We start from the raw sequence: 12,366 nt of genomic DNA on the forward strand, positions 1-12,366 counted from the left end.
ATCAAGGATGTTGTTCTTTTGGGATACAAAACTGTGAAGTTCTGTCATGTACCATTTTCCTGAATAAAGTTCTCTGTCGAATTAATCTTCTCAAATTATACTTTCTTCCTAATTGTCCTACTTTATGTAATTTAACATTTTTACTTCTCCAGTGCCCTGCTATATTATAATGGTAAAGAATAAACAAGAAAAACAATTCAATTATGATAGCAATGCGTATTTTCATAAAAATGTTTTGTCAATAGCTTGGGTTGGCTAGTCCTGTTCTTTGTGTTATTACTGCCCACTAATAGTGAACTTTACTAATGTGAATGTTTAAACCAAAAGTAATTACCTCTTTAGCTAATTCTAAATCATTCTTGAAAATGATGAGTATATTTTAATAACTTGAACCATCAAAACTTTTGAAACTCACCAAGAAAGGATTTGGGGGTAATTTACACTCCTAGAAAGTATCATGGAGTAATGTCCAGACACTGTTATAAAGTCCAAACTCTTACAGTCATTTGATTTTTGACAAAAATTATAAGTCTTTCTTTCTTTTTTGAGACAGAGTCTCCCTCTGTCGCCCTGGGTGGAGTGCCGTGGCATCATAGCTCACAGCAACCTCAAACTCTTAGGCTCAAGTGATTCTCTTGCCTCAGCCTCCCGAGTAGCTGGGACTACAGGTTCCTGTCATAGTATTAGTCTACTTTTTTAGAAACAGGGTCTCACTCTTTCTCAGACTGGTCTCAAATGCGTGAGTTCAAGCAGTCCATCTGCCTTATCTTCCCAGAGTGCTAGGATTACAGGTTTGAGCCACTGTACCCAGCCTAAAAATTTCAAGTATTTCTAGAGGGAAAGTGTATCAACAAAAGGAAAACTGGGATATGCTTTGGGGGAGAAAATGAATCTTTCCTTAACAACATACATAAAATTACCTCTAAATGGATAATAGGCTTAATATGAAAACTAAAGCTATGCAAATTTCAAAAGAAAATACTATGTTTAGGCCAGGCACTGTGGCTCACTACTGTAATCCTAGAACTTTGGGAGGCAAAGGCAGGAAGATCACTTGAGGTCAGAAGTTTGAGACCAGCCTGAGTAACAGAGCAAGACTCTATCTCTAAAAAAAGAAAAAATACAAAAATTAGCCAGGCATGTAGCAGCTGTAGTCCCAGCTACTTGGGAGACTGAGGGAGGTGCATGGTGGCTCACATTACAGAGTGAGAACCTGTGTGGAAAAGAAAGCAAATTTAAAGTAATATCCTTTTGACCTTGGGATACAAAAGGATTTCTTAGATAGCACATGAGAAACACAAAATTTTCATTAATATTGAAAACCTCTGGGAAGATACTGTTAATAAAGAATGAAAAGGCATGCCACAGCCTGGGAGAAAATATTGGGTAGATGAAATGACAGTACAACTTAAAACGAGGACAAGGTTTGAAAAATCATGTCACTAGGGAAAATATTCAAATAGCCAGTAAGCACATGAAAGCGCCTAGGAAAATGACAGATTTAAACTGTGAAAAATAACCTACTGAAATGATTAAAAATACTGACAGTATCAAGTGTTGGTGAGGTTATAGAGCTTATGGGAGCATAAAGTGATATAGCCACTTTGGAACGTAGTTTGGTGGTGTCTTATAAAGTTCACCATTTCATTTACTATTAAATATCTACCCAAGACAAATAAAAAGATGTGTCCACAGAGAGAGTGATACTTGAATGTTCATAGCAGTTTTTTCTTTCATAGCTGTGTGAGTCACAATAGCAAAATACTAGAAACACCCAGAGAATGAGTACATAAATTCAGTATGTACTTAAAATGGAACACTAGTCAGCAATATAAGTAAATGACTGAGTTATTGTTACTTGCAGCAAATAGTCTCAAAAAGTATCCTGTGATTCCAGTTATGTTAAATTCTACAGTAGGCAATATTAATCTGTAATGACAGAAAGCTTATCAGTGCTTGCTTGCACGCAGGTAGATGGGTAGGGAATGGCTTCCAAATGGACATGAGGGAAATTTTTTATATGTTCTCTATCTTGTTTTTGATAGTAGTTAATGTGTATATTTGTCAGATTCATCAAACTGTACACTTAAAATGAACACATTTATTGTAAATTTATGTAACTTATACATTAATAAAGGTTAATGTTTTAAAATGTATTCTGGCATTTGACAAATAAACTCAGCCACTTGGAAAAATAAGAATATATCACTTTCCTAAATATTTATTTGATAAATAAATCTGTAGAAAATAATGAACATTAGAATGCTTAATAAGAAAAACCCTTTGGATGTGGCTAAAGATATCTTTATAAGCCTGAATATTTCAAGATTCAAAGAGAAAGAAAATATTTACATAATAATAAGACACTTATAACATCTAATATAAGAAGTTGATAATGTAATATTATATTATTATATTAACATAATAAGTTAAAATATAAAATAGAGCAGAAAATCCGTTGTTGAATTTATCCTTTCCCACATTGAACAAATAACATCACAGATTTTGTTCTCCTTTATGTTGGTTGTGGATATATGCATCCTTGGTCAGGTATCAAATGGATCATATCCTTTGTTTGGTAGTGTTTATAGTTCCTCTAACACAGAGGTTCTCAACCCACAGGAACTGTATTAAAAGACTCTGGTATTAGAAAGGTTGAGAACCACTGCTATAACGGGATTTTATGGGGTCTGACAGTTAAGTTTACGAGTTTGCCACTGTTCCCTTACATTGGTAGTGCTGTACAAATAACCTTTGTAGATCCGTATTTGTGATGCCATGTGGCAGTCTCTTACTGAGTGGTGTTTACTATTATTGTTGCATGTTTTTGTGTGCCATTGAGAGAATGTTGGAGTTTGAATTAGAGCAATAAACAAACATTAAATTTCTTGTTAATGGCAAGAGTGGAAGTGAATTCAGGGACATGTTAGCCCAAGTTTATGGGATTAATACCGTGAATAAAATAGCAGTGTACAAATGAATTTAAATATTTTACCCAGGGGAAAGAAAGTGTCACTGATGAAGAGAGGTCAGGGTAGCCTGGGACAAGCAGAACTGGCGAAAACATTGAGATAGTTCCTCCAATTGTGCTTCAGAATCATTGGCTGACTGTCAGAAGCATAGCAGACCTAGTAAACATAAAGAGATAAATAGGAAAAATTAAACTGAAAATCTTCGCATGAGAAAGGTGTATACAAAAATGATCCCAAAGGTGCGTATAGTCCCAGATACTTGGGAGGCTGATACAAGAGAATTGCTTGAGCTCAAAAGTTTAAGGTTGCTTTGAGCTGTGACACCACATTACTCTACCGAGGGCAACAAAATAAGACTCTGTCTCAAAAAAAAAAAAAAAAAGAAAAAAAATTCCAAAGGAGCTCACCCATGAACAAAAGCAAGGGAGTGTTGAAGTTTGCCAATACCTTTTAGAGAGGCAAGACAAGTTTTTGGGCCATATTATCACCTGAAACATGGGTGTACCAGTACAGTCCGGAAACAAAGCATCAAAATGCACAATGGAAGTTGGCCAGTTCTTAACAGCAGAAAATTTCCATCTGTCCAAAACAAGAGTCGGAATAACATTGGTAACATTGTTGTTATCAGAGTGATTATTCTTGATGAATTTGTACCAACCAGACAGTTAACCATGTTTACTATTTGATAGTGCTGAAAAAGTGCATGAAATAGGTGAAAATGACCTCAACTTTTCACCAACAGCTCATGACTCTTGCATTGCAACAATGTACCAACTGACACAGCACTGTCTGTGAGGGAGTTTTTAGCTGGTAAGCAAATAATTGTATTGGAACACCTTGCCAACTCACCTCATCTGGCCCCACTGTGACTTTTCTTTGCCCAAAGATAAAAGACATATTGAAAAGAAAACATCTTGTTGATGATATTCAAGACATCAAGGGTAATGCAATGATAGCTCTGATGACCATTCTAGAAAAAGAGTTGCAAAATTGCTTTGAAGGGTAGACTAGATGCTGGTGTCAGTGCATAGCTTCCCAAGGGGACCATAGTGATAATTCAGCAATGAGGTATGTAGCACTTTTTTTGAGTTCAAGAATTTAATTGTCAGACCTTGTAAGCAGTAAAATTGGTAAAAAATTAACTATATTCTGGGATACTAAAGTGGAAGATACTTTTTTGAGTTTGATTATCATTAAGTAGCTTAAGAAAGGTGCTTCTGTAAGCTTCTTACAAAATTGATGCTGCCCATATGGGGACTTTGAGACCATTGTTTTCTAGTTTTTGTAGTCATTTTGAAAGTTTTATTAATCAGACTTTAATGGCTATGTATTATGGTTTTATATACTCTGAGGAAGTTAAAGCTTTCTGTTTGACTGGGATTCTGTTTTTTTGCTTTTGTCTTTACACAAAAGAGTTGATTAATTCTTCTATATAATTAGATAATTTGTAAGCTTCTGTCTTCATAGCAATTGATTATAAAGTATTACATTCACAAGAATTAATGCCAAAGTAGAAAATTCTTTTAGGGATATACCGTCTGAGGTATTGTAAAGATTTCTATTTCATCCAGCATATCAGTGTTTTCGTCTCTTTTTGGAAGAGAGTGTGACTAGCTGGTAATTTGTCTTCCAATTCACATATGTGCACATGATAAAGAACCATACAATTAGATAGGTGTTATAAATAGGATATGACAAGGAAGACAGACCTACTCGTGTTTCCAACATTTTATAGCATGTGCCCAGTGGAAGTTTGCTACTCTTTAATTTTGCTTTTTGGGCTAACCAGCTGACGCCCAGTTGAAAAGACTTATGTTCTTATGAGGCCACAAAAGCCTAATGTTCAGTCTCCAGCTACCTCAGATTTTGGAGAACATTGTGTACCATCAGCAGCTTCAGTCCCCACCCTCTAGCACTAATGGTCATCTATCAAAGTTGAGGCTAAGAGTGAGGGAGAGGAAGCTTCCAGATAAACATACAGCAGTGCCTAAACAGCTAATCACTCTAGGCTTCCGCTTCCAGGACCTATAATTAGAAGTCCTTCTTTTTCCTTGTATTCCCAGATGACGCAAATGCTTTTTGTGGCTTGGCACCTCATTTGGGGCGTGGGTTTAGTTTATGGTCAGGCCAGAGTCTGGTTTAGTCTTCTGATGCTGCATAAATAGTTCTCAAGCCACATTCTACTCTGTACAAGTTTTCCTTTTATGTATATTTGCTTTTTAACTTATTTTCTAGAAAAAAACCCTTGGTATTTCCCCAACAGAATACGTGCAAAAGAGGAAATTGCAAATTAAAAGAAAGCCCATGATTCTGTAGTCCTATGCCAGCTATTTCTTCCTTTCCTCTCACTGTTAATATTTTATATTATTTTAAAAGTTTGTGAAGAGCATAAATTCATTGGTGCATTATAGAAGCCACATTGCATGGAGGAGTGGAAAAAGAAAATGAGATAGGATAAAGCAGATAATAGGTGTAATTTTTCAGTAGCTGTTTCCTTAAAATTTGAATTGATTTTACATAATAATGAAATGCCCATTTAGTTAATGTCAGTGTGAAAAGCTAACGGCATAAAGTGTTCATCAATGATTATCATTCATATATAAAACAATAATAGACTTTATTTTGCAAATGAGGATTTTTATTTGAATATTCATTCTATTTAAAACATTGATATGATACAAAGTGTAGTGAAGTTTGTCTGTAGCATGTGGTAAGATGCATAAAAACTATTTTCTTCTGTAGAATCAAAAGAAAGTAGTAGAGTTATGAGAATTCACACTTACTATAACTCTGCCAAAAGGTGGTTGGGAGGAGTGAAAAAATAATTTCCACAAAAGAACACCAAAGATTTATTGTTTGAATGAAAATAATAAGTTAAAGAATGTGTGTCAATGACCTCATGACCATAGCTAGGAGTGTAATGAGAGATAAGGTGTATATACCGTTTCAGTTTTTTTTCCCTTTTTATTATTTTAGGTTTTTCTTTTTCTCTCTTTCTTTTTTTTTTTTGAGACAGAGTCTCACAGGTAGAATGCCATGGGGTCACAGGTCATAGCAACCTCAAACTCATGGGTTTAAGCAATTCTCTTGCCTCAGCCTCCCAAACAGCTGGAACTACAAATGCCTTGCACAATGCCCAGCTATTTTTTTTGTTGCAGTTGTCATTGTTTGTTTTAGCTGGCCCGGGCCAGGTTCAAACCCGCCAGCCTGGGTATTTGGGGCTGGCACCCTACCCACTGAGCTATGGGCACCACCCTTACTGTTTTAGATTTAAAAAATAAAATTTATAAAATTATTTATAATAAATGGCACTGGAGACTGGGTGGATCAGAGGTCTGGTAGCTTCCATTCCTATGTTACTATAACTGATGCAATTCTGAGCTCTCAGGTCCAGGGTGCTAGGTCTGCAGGGGAGTTGGCTTTGCTGCAGCCACCTCTTCATCACCCCTTACTGGGCTGCAGAAGGACTATTTAGAGAGGACACTGCTGTGCCATGCCCTGAGACCTGGAACTGAGCATCCCTCCACCCACCAACAGGGGATTTGAGCAGAATGGGTGCCTGAGAAGCCTTGTCACAACTGCCTTTGCAGGACTTGGGCAGGGGGAGAGCATTAGTTACCTGGTGGCCCCGCAGCCCACCACTACCACCCTCATGTTGACGTTGGTCTGCTCAGCTTCACCTTCATGGTTTCTGTGCTGCTGTCCCAGTCTGTGACCTTGCCCACACTTCTCCAGACTGCAGATCCAGCTAGAGGTCTTCTGCTGTCCTTAGACCTGCAGCTTCATTTCTGAGGTTCTAGGGCTGTCTTTAGATCCAGAGGCTTTGTCCTTGAGTCTCCAGCACTCCTGTGGGCCCTGAGGTTTCATCTTTGAAGTATCACTGCTGCTGCCACAGGCCTGCATATCTAGCCTCTGAGGCTCCAGCTTAGTTGCTTGCACCCCAGCTCTCCCCAGTGAGGCTCCACTGCTGTCCCTGGCCCAAAGGCTCTTCCCCCAAGGTTCCTCTGCTGCATCAGACCTCCACAAGCTCTGGCCCTGAGCCTCCAGTGCTTCCACCGCTCCCTGACCCAGCTCCAAGATGTCCACTGACTGCCTGGCAAAACCGTCTACCCTCTTGGTGCTGCAACACTCTACCAGAAACCCACCAGTCTTGAGTCACCATTGCAGACCATGTTGTATGAGAAAACACTCACAGTGGATGCCCACAACCACTGCCAGGATAACCTGACTCAGCTGCCACTGTAGCCTCTATGGGAGACCAGGCAGTGCAAGCCTCCATGGAGAAGGTCTCCCGTAGGCTTCAACCTGAGCTTCTAGCAGCAGCCTGGGTAACAACCCACCACTCTGCACAAAGATCTACCACTGGCTTAAACTGTGACAATCACAAGGGAATGGTGCAAAGCAGAAAAACTGCATTACAGACCCCAAAATGCCAATCTGCCATGAAAACACCGTGTAGGGACCCTTTCTTCTTCTCACTAAGTAGGAGAGTTGCCAGCAAAGGAAAACAGATGTGCTGAGCTAAGAGAAGAGGATTCAGAGAAAAAGAAACCAGCAAAAGAACTCAAGTAACATGAAAAAATAAGACAATTTGACACCCACCCCAAGTGATCACAGGGGATCTACACCAGTGGACCCCAACCAAAGGGAAATTGTCAAAGTGTCAGAAATGGATTTCAGAATATCAGTGGAAAATAAGATGAATGGCATTGAAGACAAGGTCAAAAACCAACAAAAGCAAGCCCCTCCCCAAACTTCAGGATATCAGTGAAAAAAGTTAAAAAACTTGCTAATGAGCTAGACAACATAAGAAGGGATATAACAGAACTTTAGAAATGGAAGAGGCCAGGCATGATGGCTCGTGCCTGTTATCCTAGAACTCCGGGAGCCTGAGGTAGTTGGGTTGCTTGAGCTCAGGAGTTTGAGACCAACCTGACTAAGATCAAGACCCTATTTCTCCTAAAAGTAGGGGAAAAAAAAAAAACTAGCCGGGCATGGTATATACATCTGTAGTCCCAGTTACTCCAGAGGCTAAGGCAAGAGGATTGCTCAGACCCAAGAGTGTGAGATTGCTGTCAGCTGTGATGCCACCGCGCTCTACCCAGGATGACAGAATTTCAAAATGCAGCATAAAGTTTCAAAACAGGCTAAACAAAGGAGAAGAAAGAATCTCAGAGCTTGAAGATAAGGCTCTCAAACCAGCCCTAGTGAGTCAACAGTGAAGAAAGTTACAGATGCAGAAAGGAGAATAAAGAGGAATGAACAATCACTCAGAGAAATACAGGGCTATCTGAAGAGAACTAAGATATAAATTATGGCTGTCCTTAAGAAAGAAGTAGAAAAGGCAAAAAGCATGGAAAATCTATTCAAGGGAATTATTGAGTAATAAAACTTCCTTGGTATCACCAGAGAATCAGATACCCAGATACAAGATGGTTGTTGAACACCAGGAACACCACAGGATATAGGACATTGCCAAGACACATAATCATCAACCTTGGCCAAAGTCAAAATGAAGGAGAAAATGCTGCAAGCTAAAAGATGAAAGTGACAACTAACCTACAAGGAAAACCCATCGGGCTAACAGCAGACTTCTCAGTATAGACTTTACATAGAACAATCCAAAAGGAAGTACGGTCCTATTTTTAGTTTTCTTAAACAGAACAACTTCCAGCTGAGAATTTTTTATCCTGAAAACTAAGTTTCATAAATGATGGAGAAATAAAGACCTTTCAAGATAAGCAAACACTAAGGGAATTTCTTACTACTAGGAATAGTAGTAGTATTAGTACTGTTACTACTCTTTCTATAGGAAATGCTCAAAAGTGCATTATATATGGATAACATAGCAGATACCAACTAGTATAAAAACACCCAAAAGTCGAAGCTTACAGCTCACAAGAAGGAAAACTGAACAAAGAGGTATTATCCAAATTGATGAACAGAATAGTATCCCACGTATCAATACTAACACTCAGTGTGCCACACATAAAAGACATAGACTGGCTGAGTGGATGAAAAAACACAATCCAAGCAGCCGTCCCTAGGAAACTGATAAGGACCCACATAGGCTCACCATGAAAGGGATGGAAAAATGTATTGCACACAAATGGAAACCAAAAGAAAGCACGTATAGCCATTCTTATATCAGAGAAAATAGACACAGGAGCACCTAAATTCATAAAGCAAATCCTGCAATATCTAAGTAAAGAAATAAATAATAGCATCAAAATTGCCAAGGAATTCAACACACCACTGATAGACCTAGGCAGGTCATTGAAGCAGAAAATCAATAAAGAAATGTTGAACTTAAATGAAACACTAGAACAAATGGACCTTGTGTGTTTTGTAGAACATTCTATTCCCAAACTGCATAAAACACATTCTTCTCATTAGCACATAGAACATTTTGCAACATTTTACAGGTGTGAGCATAATAGCTGTAACTCTAGCACTTTGGGAGGCCAAGAATCTCCTGAGGCTGGGAGTTTGAGGCCAACCTGGGCCACATTGCAAAACCCTGTCTCTACAAAATTTCAAAAATTAGGTGGTTGCAGAGGTGCGGGCCTATAGGCCCAGCTACTCAGGAAACTGAGGCATGAAGATCAATTGAGCCCAGAAATTCAAGGTTTAAGTGCATTATGATCACACCATTCCACTCCAGCCTGAGCAACAGAGTGTGACTCTGTGCCTAAAAGTAATGAATGAATAAATAAAAATAAAAAATTATAATGGTAGTTAAAAACCTTAAAAGTAGACCCAAATAGGGCTGATCCCTGTAGTCCTAGCATTTTGGAGGGCCAAGGCAGAGAGAAGATTGTTTGAGGCCAGGAGTTCAAGACATCCTGAGCAAGAGTGAGACCCTGTCACTACTTAAAAAGTAGAAAAAAAAAAATAACCAGTTATGGTTGTGGGTATGTGTTGTTTCATCTACTTGAGAGGCTGAGGCAGAAGAATCACTTGAACTCATGAGTTTGAGGTTGTAATGAGCTGTGGTAATGCTACTGCACTCTAGCCAAGACAACAAAGTGAGACCCCGTCTCAAAAATAAAATAAAATAAAATAAAAAATAAAAACAGTGATAACAAATGTTTTTACTGTTGAATTCTACCAAACATTTAAGGCGGGTAATTGAAAACAATTTCACATAATTTATTCTAGGAAATAAAATAAAGAGAATTTCTTAGTTCACTCTTTGATGCCTGCAGTTCTCTGATAGCAAAACCAGACAAACACATTATTAGAAAACTAAAAGCCAATATATTTCAAGAACACAGACAAGAAAATTATCAAAATTTTGACAAATTGAATGCAGCAGCATATCAGTGATTTTGACCAAATGGGGCTTATCTCAGGAATGTGAGGCTTGTTTAGCATTTGATAATTATTGTTAAAATTCATAACATTAATAGACTATAGAAGAAAACCACATAATCATTTCAATATATGCATAAGAGCACTTGAAAAATCCAACAGACTTTCATTACAGATGCTCTCAACATATTTTGTAAAAGGCTATTACAAAAAAGCTGCAATCTAATGTCATACTTAAAGATTGAATGCGTTAACCTTAAGAAATGGAAAAAGGCATAGATATCTCTTCTCACCATTCTTGTTTGCCCCAGAAAACGCATTAAGTTGAGGAAAAGAAAAGAAAAGGCATGTAGTTTGGTAATAAGTCAAACAGGTTCCATTCCTATACCTGTAGTACATGATTATAATCAAAGAAAATTCATGTACTCTGCCAAAAAAACTCCTAGAGCTTGCAGAAAACATGCAAAGTCAAGGTTAAAAAAAAAAAAGTGTAGATTTTTATTCCTATTACTAGCAAGGAAAGTTGATCATCGCAATTTTAAAAACATTGTCATTTATAATAAATCTAAGAAAGTGTATTCAGAATCTTTGTGCTGAACAATAAAAAAGAAGTTAAATCTAAATTAAGAAATATGATGCATTCATGGATCAGAAGACTCAATAGTAAGATGTCAGTTATCCCCATATTGATTTATACACTTAAAATAGTTCCCCAAAATTCCTGAATGAGAATAGCTGAAATAATGTTGAAAAAGCCCAGAAAAGGAAGACTCACTTTAGCTGATTTCAAGATTTTCTATTAAGTTAATAAAAAATGTGACATTATTGAACATATAGACACAGAAATTGATGGAATAGAATAGAACATCCAAAATCAGTCCTACAGGAATATGGTGACTTGGTCTTTGGCAAGTCAGCAATGTTAATTCCATGAAGAAGGAACAGTTTCTTAAGGATATCTTGCTGAAACAACTGGGTATTTATCCAAAAAAAGTTAACCTTGTGTACCTTTTGTATAGATCTTTGCAATATTTTGTATAAAGTCTGCATATTTTATCCAATAAATTTAAAATGGCTGGCAGACCTAAGTGTAAAACCATGTAACTATGACACTTTTGTAAGAAAATAGAAAAGCTTTGTGACCTTGGGTTAGGCTAAGAATTCTTAGATATGACATCTCATCAAAATCAAGAACTTGCTTTGTGAAAGGTGCTATAGGCTGTTTCAATAAGTAGACTGCAAGGAGAGAAACAAGTTTTGTGTTTTTTTGCAGTTTTTGGCTGGGGTTGGGTTTGAACCTGCCACCTCCGGCATGTGGGGACGGCACCCTACTCCTTTGAGCCACAGGCGCTGCCCATAGAAACAAGTTTTAAACTGATGAATTAAGCGATGGATTTAGTAGTATGATCAATAGATAAACTGGAACTTTGAATTCTAGTTTGAAGAAGTTGCAGAATTAGGGAATATGTTTTATATATAGTTTCACAAAGGTGCACCATTTTTACACTTTATTTTCAAAAATGGTTGTCAAGTCTATAATTTCAGGCATATAAAACTTCTTTCTGCTAGTCATATGCGAATGTAATAATATTGATACCTGTACTTCCTGTGTTGAAACCTTACTGTTATAGACAGAGTATCCCAAAAGTTGGTCCTGATGTTGCTGTGCATGGGGAAAATGGGACATTGTAGCTATATGTACCTTTATTTATAAAATATTCATAACACAGATTTACAAAATACTCTCTGTGTTGGCCACCTCTTTGTAAAATTGTGTCATAAATATTTTGTAAATAAAGGTAGGTACATTTAGCTACCATGTTCCATCCCCCACCCCCACCCCATGTATGGCAACTTCATGGGTGACTTTTGGGACACCCTGTAGATGTGATATTAAATTTGTTATTTTCAGGAAAAAGTTTTCTTTTCATTTTTTTTTTGGTAGGGACAGAGTCTCACTTTGTCACCCTTGGTAGAGTGCTGTGGCGTCACAGCTCACAGCAGCCTCTAGCTCTTGGGCTTAGGCGATTCTCTTGCCTTAGCTGGGAGGCAACTAGCTGGGACTGCAGGCACCCGCCAC

The 12,366-nt window shown here is 37.7% G+C and overlaps 1 protein-coding gene across 9 annotated transcripts in view; it reads left to right on the forward strand.

Moving 5' to 3' along the window:
* The window catches only part of BCAS3 (BCAS3 microtubule associated cell migration factor), a 657,493-nt gene that overhangs the window by 247,785 nt on the left and 397,342 nt on the right, over positions 1–12,366 (forward strand). The gene's annotated exons all lie outside the window — the stretch shown is intronic.

This window comes from Nycticebus coucang, chromosome 18 (assembly GCF_027406575.1).
Source record: "Nycticebus coucang isolate mNycCou1 chromosome 18, mNycCou1.pri, whole genome shotgun sequence".
Taxonomy (NCBI): domain Eukaryota; kingdom Metazoa; phylum Chordata; class Mammalia; order Primates; family Lorisidae; genus Nycticebus; species Nycticebus coucang.